This window comes from Adiantum capillus-veneris, chromosome 9 (assembly GCF_014529385.1).
Source record: "Adiantum capillus-veneris isolate H3 chromosome 9, ASM1452938v2, whole genome shotgun sequence".
Taxonomy (NCBI): domain Eukaryota; kingdom Viridiplantae; phylum Streptophyta; class Polypodiopsida; order Polypodiales; family Pteridaceae; genus Adiantum; species Adiantum capillus-veneris.
In genome coordinates this window covers 46260998-46269251 of record NC_140939.1, presented here as the reverse complement: position 1 = coordinate 46269251, position 8254 = coordinate 46260998, and the positions used below count along the sequence as shown (strand labels likewise).

The window sequence follows — 8254 nt, the reverse complement described above, 5'->3', positions numbered from 1 at the left end:
GAGGAGGAGATGCTTACAGAGAGTGATGATGTCGGCTTAACGTTTTATACTTCTTCTCATTTGCATGCAAGTTGTAGTGCTCTTGCTCGTGTTTTTGAAGATTTCTTAGATGAGATGTACGATGGAGAGTGGCTTTTGATAGGCCGTTATCTCAGCACTCTCACCAGGCAAGAGGAATGGAGTGACCAAGAATACAGGAGGATCAGGAAGAAAGCTTATGGTTATTTCCTTAAAGATGGGCACTTGTGGAAGCATCCATAACGTTCAGGAGGATCACCACAACGAGTAGTATGTGACAAAGTAAAACAACAAAAGGTAATTAAAGAGTTTCATGAGAATTTATGGGCAGGACATAGAGGAGTTTGGGCAACATTTGCCAAGATTAAAGACCGCTATTGGTGGAAAGGCATGTACAAAGATATTGCTCTATTTGTGGAGACTTGCATGGTTTGTCAACAGTATTCAAATGTGCGACATCAATATGAGTTACATCCTACTTATCCATTGGCTATGCATTATAAGTGGGTTGTAGATTTGATTACTATGCCAGTCGGTATTTGGCAAATGAGGTATATTGTTCTTGCCAGAGAGGATCTCACTAACCAGGTGGAAGGAAGAGCTTTGTGTACCAAAGCTACAAGTTCAGTATGCAAGTTTTTGCTTGAGGATGTGATATGCCGATATGGTTGCATTGGAAAGATTACTGCAGATAGAGGAGAATTAGATGTAGATGAAGCTTATGAGTTCTTCAATCGATTGGGAATCAAGTTGGCTCTTACTACATCATATAATCCGGAAGTTAATGGAAAAAGTGAAGGAGGGCATCCGCCTATTGTTAAAGCTTTGGCCAAGGCTTGTAGAGGATGAATTGGTGATTGGCCTAAACTTTTACCTTTTGCTTTATGGGCTGACATAACTACTCATAGCTCAGTTACAGGATTTATGCCATTTGAACTTATGTATGGGCAAAATCCAATATGCCTACAGAAGAGACGATTGTTTCTTGGACCATACTGCCATGGGAATCAGAGATGTCAACTGAAGACTTGCTTGCTATGCACATTCGGCAGCTTGAAAGCAGCCAAGAAGACATTGACCAGGCAATAGATAAGCTCAAGGAGGCACGACTGAAGAATAAAGCAGCATTTGACAAGAAGCATAGGTTGAGACCATATACTATTAAAGATGGAGATTGGGTACTTGTTTATGATAGCAGTTTGGAAAATCAATATTCAGCCATGCGTAAAATGGTTAAGAGATGGTTTGGACCTTATGTTGTGATGCACGTTTATGACAATGGAACTTACAAGCTCAGGGAACTTGATGGCACCAAGCTTAAAGTACCCATTGTAGGAAACATGATCAAATTATTCAAGAAGTGTGAAGGACAGGTGGTTCTAGGTGACATAGATTCTGGAGAATGCCAAGAAGATGATGAGATGTATTCGCTAGAAGATGCTTCTGGCAATACTTTTGCTTATGAAGATTAACAACCTAAAGACGGTTGGCACATGCCAGAGGATGTGCAGGTTCAGAGGGGGTGGATGTCGCGCTGTCGTACGTCTAAATGGAGAATTTCATGCAGGAGTCGTATATTCATAGTTTTTAATGAGTGCTCGGAATATGGTCGGGAGCATAGAATTTTCACACGATGGCAAGCTTGCAATGGCCGTCATGTGGCGTGGGAACAGTTTTTATATCATAACTTGAAATCTGAAGTCGTCAATGCCAGAAGTTTCGGGAGTAAAGATTATGCTATAGGCTTGATTGGAAGATGGAAATGTATATCCAAAGTAATGGGGAGTTTCAGCCTGGTGCAGTGGTGTTGCAATGAGGAGTGGACTCACTTTCAGGTGATAGACATGGATGCTATGTCTTGCAGCGTTATATGGATTTTGCATTAGGTGTATAACAACGACAGATGGTCACTGAAATAGCAACCAATGCTCTTGCAATCAAGAGCAATACGGAAACTATGTTGTGAAATATATTCTTGACCTTGGGCTTTGGTGGAAGTAGTTTCAAGGCTTAAAGGCAACTTTCCTCACCTTGCCATGCAAAGGTTCAGTAGCAATGAAGTAGAAAGGTGTTTAAAGGTTGCAACAGAGCAAAGTAAGTCGATGAAGAGGGGCGTGTGAATGGCCGCTTAGAGTATGAGGCTAACAATAACGCAATGGTTTTTATTAATATCGAGGAGGGAGTAAAAGAAAAAGCTTGCCGTCAGGGGTGATAAAAAAAGGCCAGCGTGCGACGATCGGCAAGAGGTTTTTTTTTCAAGAAACTGCAGACAAAGCGAGCGGGGGAAAGCAGGCAAAGCCTCCGTTGAGTGCTCTAAAGGGCCGACAGTTCATAAAGTGCAGAATGGGGAACAACGAGAGCGAGGGGCGTGTCTTCGATTGCAGCCATGGAGATTAACGAGCAGAGAGCGAGGAGTACCGGTCTTCATCAAGGACGGAGCCGTCTGCAAGGGAGTTTTTTGGAAGCTGGAGTGCGAGCAAAGGGCACAAGAAAGCGTGCCAGCAGACAAGGCAAGGAACTGTCGGGGTTGGCTTTGGTGAGGAAGACCATCGAGAAGGAGTAGCAAAGCTGTGCCGAGAGCAACAGGAGACCGAGAGGATCCTGAGAGGGGAATCTCCATCAAAAGAGAGCAGCAACAACAGGTCCATCCGAGGAGGAGTGCTGTTGAATACGAGGCCGAGCAGGGAAGATTGTTGTTGTGGCGACAATTGCAAAAGCAGCGTAATTAAACTCAAAGTTGAGTTTTTTTTTTAAGGGAACCAAGGGGTATTACATACAAGAAGAGCCGAGTACCGATAAGAAATGGAAATTTGCAGCGGTAACTCTGATAGAAACTTGAGGAGCAACTTCATGAAGTTAGAGTGAACAGGTTTACAGAGAAAGTGCACTATTGATAAGAAAGGCAAGTCTGTGTTTGTAGAAGAGGTCGAGAAGAGCAAGGGAAGTGTATTGAGGCCATAAAGCTTTGGCTTTGCACATCCGCTCAGAATCTTGGCAAAGTTTAGAGCACTTCATGCCTATTGCAGTGAAGTTTCTTTTGTATCGAGATTTTAATCTCATTCAGTTTAACAACTTAAGATTCTAGGGTGTCATTAGTGTCAAATTATCTTGTGTTGTATCTTTTCTCTCACCACATTCCCACATCGAGCAACCCAATGTTGATCCCGGCTCACTAACCGCACTTATTGTACTCCGATAGCGCTACAAGACCCTTCAAGCCGTGGCCATGTGACGACTTTTCCTGCTTGGCCTAGGGCGATCCCGGCTATGCCGTTCTCGTTGGCTACGATGCGCATCAACCTCGACCGATTCTTGAGTGTAAGGGCTCATGCCCGCGTCAATTGGCTGCAGATCGACTTCGACCTCCTGAGTGTAAGGGCTCATGCCCACGTTCCTTCGCCTGTCGAGGCTCCCACTCCCTTGCAAGCAGTCGCTCCCACAGCCCTGTGCCGATTTCGACTTCGTCCTCTTCGGCTTCGTATCTTCAAGGGCCATGCCCATGACTTTCACGAGTTCCAAGACTGCTATAGAGAGAGAGAGAGAGAGAGAGAGAGAGAGAGAGAGAGAGAGAGAGAGAGAGAAGAAATCATGCTCATGCAATCGATCGATCTCCTTCCCCCTTCCTCCATGGCTTCTCCCCCTGAGCTCTAATACAAGTGTAAGACAAGGGGAACTAGAACCTAGGAGTCCACCACCCAACCACCCACTATATAGCATGGCCCCTGGCCGTTTGCCCTAGTTGGACTCCCTTTCCACACTGCCTAGTCCGGCCTTGCCCTTGTCTAGTCCGGCCTTGCCAGTGTCCTGGCAAAAGGTGCATCCAATTTACTGTCATGCAAAGTGTGCACCAGCCATTTTGGCATACCTCTAGCCTGCTCATTTTCAGCCCTTTCCTCATCAAGTACATCATGACGTACATCTGCATCAGTAATACGCTGATCTGTACATTTTTGGAAACCCCCATAGGCTATACATTTGCCTCATTGAAACTTACATTCGTATTTCCACCACCTAAAAGAGGCAACAAAGTGTCATAAATATCCTGTGAGCTTACAATAATGTCTCTAGTACATGACAGCAAGGGTTGAATAGAATCTTCCACAAACACTACATCCTGTGAAACTAGAATACATTTTGTTTGCGGATGATACAACCTGTAACCTTTGCTTTCAGCACTATAACCAACAAAAATACATTTGGCAGCCTTATCGTCCAATTTTCTGCGCTGTGTTTGTGGCACACAAAGCATATGCCAAACAGCCAAAAACACGCATGTGCTCAATAAAAGGCTTTCTATCATGCTATGCTTCATACGGAGTAATAGACTGCAAAGCTTTCGTAGGACGTTTAGTACATAAGTGGTGCACATGATGGCCTCAAGCCAAAAAGAATGCGGCAAAGCTTGAATTTTGACCATACATCGTGCCATTTCTGTAAGTGACCTGTTTTTCCTCTCAGCAACACCATTTTGCTGAGGTGTATAAGGCACTATACGTTGGTGTTTTATCCCACGACTAGCCAGAAATGCATTGAATTCATGAGACTTATACTCCCCCCCTCGATCGGAACGGAGGGTGCCCATAGTACATTTTGAGACATTTTCAGGCATAGCCAAAAATTGTTTGAAGCACATAAAATCTTCAGACTTCGCTTTAAGCGGAAATACCAATGCATGCCTGGAGTAATCATCAATGAAAGTCACGAAGTAAAGGTAATTACCCAAGGACGGAGTTTGCATGGGCCCACAAACATCACTATGCACAAGCTGCAACCTGCATGTGGCCCAAACTGAACCATCCTTTGGAAACTTAGAACGTTGTATCTTACCCAAAATACACCCTTCACAAACATGTTTGACAGGTGCTTCAAGAGGCGGCAAAGAAGCAACCATATCAGATTTCTGCAAACGCACTGCAAACACAGCAAACTGGCAAAATTCAGATGACCAAAACGTGCATGCCAAAGTTTTGCATCTGAAATAGCCCTTGAATCTGCAACTGCATTTGCAAGATTTTGTCCACACTTGTCATACAAAGTGAGCTTATACAGCCCACAGCACAAAAGCCCATATGCAACAATTTCATCACCAAAACTAAGATCATGAAGTGTACATCTGTCATCCACAAATTTGACTACAAGTCCAAGTCTAGCAAGTGCAGATACAGACAAAAGATTCTCTTGATCCCAGGTACATAAAGTGCATCAACAAGTGTGAAAGAACTTCCATTTGCAACAGTAAGCACAATCTCTCCAACTCCCTGAACCGGATAAGAGGCATTGTTGGTACAAGTGACTGAATTCCCATGAGGGATAGACTCAAGAGAGGTGAACAATTCATGATGTGAGGTAATGTGCTTTGTAGCACCACTAGCAAAATACCACACATGTGAATCTGTAGCAATTGACAAGCATGCATCATGGACAGCAGGATTGTAAGTGCACTGTGTGCTAAAAGCCCATTCTACATCAACATCAGCATTACAATCTCCTTTTACAGAAGACTCAACAATGGCTGCATTTGTAGTGGAATTAGCATTTGTAGTGGAACCACCCTCTTTCTTCTTAGCCTCTTTGGCCTTCAACTTAGGACACGACTTGATCAAGTGATCATTAGCTTTACAATAATGGCAACGCATTTTCTTTTTACCCTTATCACCAGAATTTCCAGACGAATTGCTGCCAACAAAAGCATTAGGAACAAATTTTTTTCTACTCGCAGAACCATAAGAAGCGGCTGTATTGCTGTTACCACCCTTTCTTTGAGAAGCAATAAAATCCTGTTCAACTGCACGCTGCCTAGTCCTGTTTTTTCTTTAAAGTGACTCTTGTAACAGCAATGTACATAATGCATCAAACTTGACAACTTGAGGATTTCCTTGGGTCATCAGTCTCCAAGTACTATCAAAAGTCTGGTAGGAATCTGGTAAGGCATTAAGAACAGTCTGCACAAGGGAACTGTCTGAAATGACTTCACCTACAGAAATAAGTTGCTCATTGATATCCTTGACACCAGCAATTAAAGTTTCCACAACATCTTCCTCATGCATAATCTTTGACTCCAGCTCTTTACGCAGCAAAGCAATTTTTGCCTCATTGCGACTTGCATAAGAAGCAACCAAAATATCCCAAGCCTGTTTTGCAGATTTTGCTGAATGGATATGAGGAACAATGGTGCACTTCACAGAAAATGCAATCAATGCATGAGCCTGCGCATCCTTTACATCCCAACGACCTTGTTCTTTCGTAGGCAAAACAACTCTAATAGCAGCAAGACCTACAACATCCTCAACATCTCCTAAATCCTCAGAAACAGGACGTCAATCAATGCCCTGCACAATATTCTAAACGCCCTTTGACACAACATGTTGCATCATATAAGCCCACATAGGGTAATTGTCCCCATCTAACCTGTCCTCAGCAACAACAAACATCTTGAAGACATCTGTGTTGTTGTCAGCCATGGTAAATGCTGCACCTGATGTGAAAACTGCCCAAAAATAGGAGAAACGGGGCGGGAACAACACGTGCTATATAGAAGAAACCGTAGAAGACTGTAAGGCACCTGTTATGCAGAAATTGGCACTAACAAATAATTTGCACAAAATGATAAAATTGCCTATGCATACCTGCCTGTAGTGGAAACGGAGGCCGAAATGAGTCCGAATCAGAAATCTGAGCAAACTAAGCTCTGCGAGCTTTCCCAAAATATTTGTCGACCTGCGAACACACGCCAAACCTCACTTTAATCGGAGAAAGTGAGCAGGCGTGTGCTGGAGCAGCTGGCGACTAAGCTCGGAAGGACGTAACCTGCTTTGATACCAATTGTTGGAATTAGGGTTGCAGAGAAACGCACACAACCTGGAGAAGACGAAGGAAGCTCAAGGCACACAATAGAGAGTGTGTTACTTAGTGTGCAATGGAAAGATAGATAGCCCTAGAGTGATGGGTGTACATACAATGCTGGGGGGGGAAAAACCTCCTAAAGAGGGAAAATATTCCCCTGTGGTCCTAGTGTGTTCACTCACATCACTACCACATATATGGTAATAGGAAGGAGTGGCTTCTATACATTGCCATGTGGCCACTACTATCATCTCATTTGCTTAATCAAACTAATGCAAAGTAGTAGTGGATGTGGAATTTGTTCTAAAGAAATTTGACAACGAGTATATTATATGCTAGAAATGGAAAATGAGTATAAATTCAAGCAAGATTGACAAACCACCCCTACTGCAATTAGAAATCTATTTATTGATGAAGAAGCACACTTGAAACACCACATTCCACAACAATATACATCAATATGATTTTGCCTCAAAGCAACATTGTATATAATCAAAACTTGTTGAAGAATATAAGGTCCAATTACATTTTGTATTTGCAATCTTAGCTCATCTTATGCTGAATATATACTATCATTGTTTGTTCTGAGGTTGGAGTATTTATTGTTTTCCTCTATTGAATCATCCACATATATTGTGAGATTCTCTTCAATCTTGGCTCTCGTACATTGAGACACACCGACATTGAACTCACCTTCATCTTTGAATTGAAAATCATAGACCCAACTAGGCATTCCTTCCTCGTAACCAACACTTTTGAGATGATGCAGTATCTTTTCATTACAAAACATGTAAACTAATCTTTTAGCTTTGTCTGCTAGTAATCTATTGTGAATTGTGCTATGAACATACTTGTATATACTCCAATTTTTCTCTGAGATCAATCCGTTTTACATTGCACCAAAACTTTCATTGCAAGAGGACGTAGAGTTGAGTAATGCTCCCCACCATTCATCATCCACCACTTCCATACAGGTTGCTATTTTGCCATCGACTAGACAAAATAATTCACTAAAGGTCTTTCCTTTAGTCTGAATGCACTCATCTCTTTGATGCAATTGACTCGATCCTCAACATTGGAGTATAATATATTGACTACCTGATAGAAATCGTTGACCACCTTTGTATTTGACATCAAGTCTAAATTCCAATCCTTAGGATCTAGCATGTAAGCCACACTATGGAGTGGACTATGAGCACTCTTCCACCTTGCATGAAAGTACTTAGATAAAACTTTCGTTGTTTTGCAGAGACTGGCCATGGTATTCATCACTGTAGAGGGCTGGAAAGTCACTATGTGGGAATGTCTTCTTAGAAGATGGGCAACGAGCTACTTAGTAATTACTATGGTAATTACTACAGTAAACCCGAAGTGTATAAATAGGGCCCATTAC

The 8254-nt window shown here is 42.5% G+C and overlaps 1 pseudogene; it reads left to right on the top strand.

Annotated features, from left to right (window-relative positions):
• Positions 1-564: 564 nt before the first annotated feature.
• Positions 565-1490, top strand: LOC147450441 (uncharacterized; annotated as a pseudogene).
• The last annotated feature ends 6764 nt before the right edge of the window (positions 1491-8254 follow it).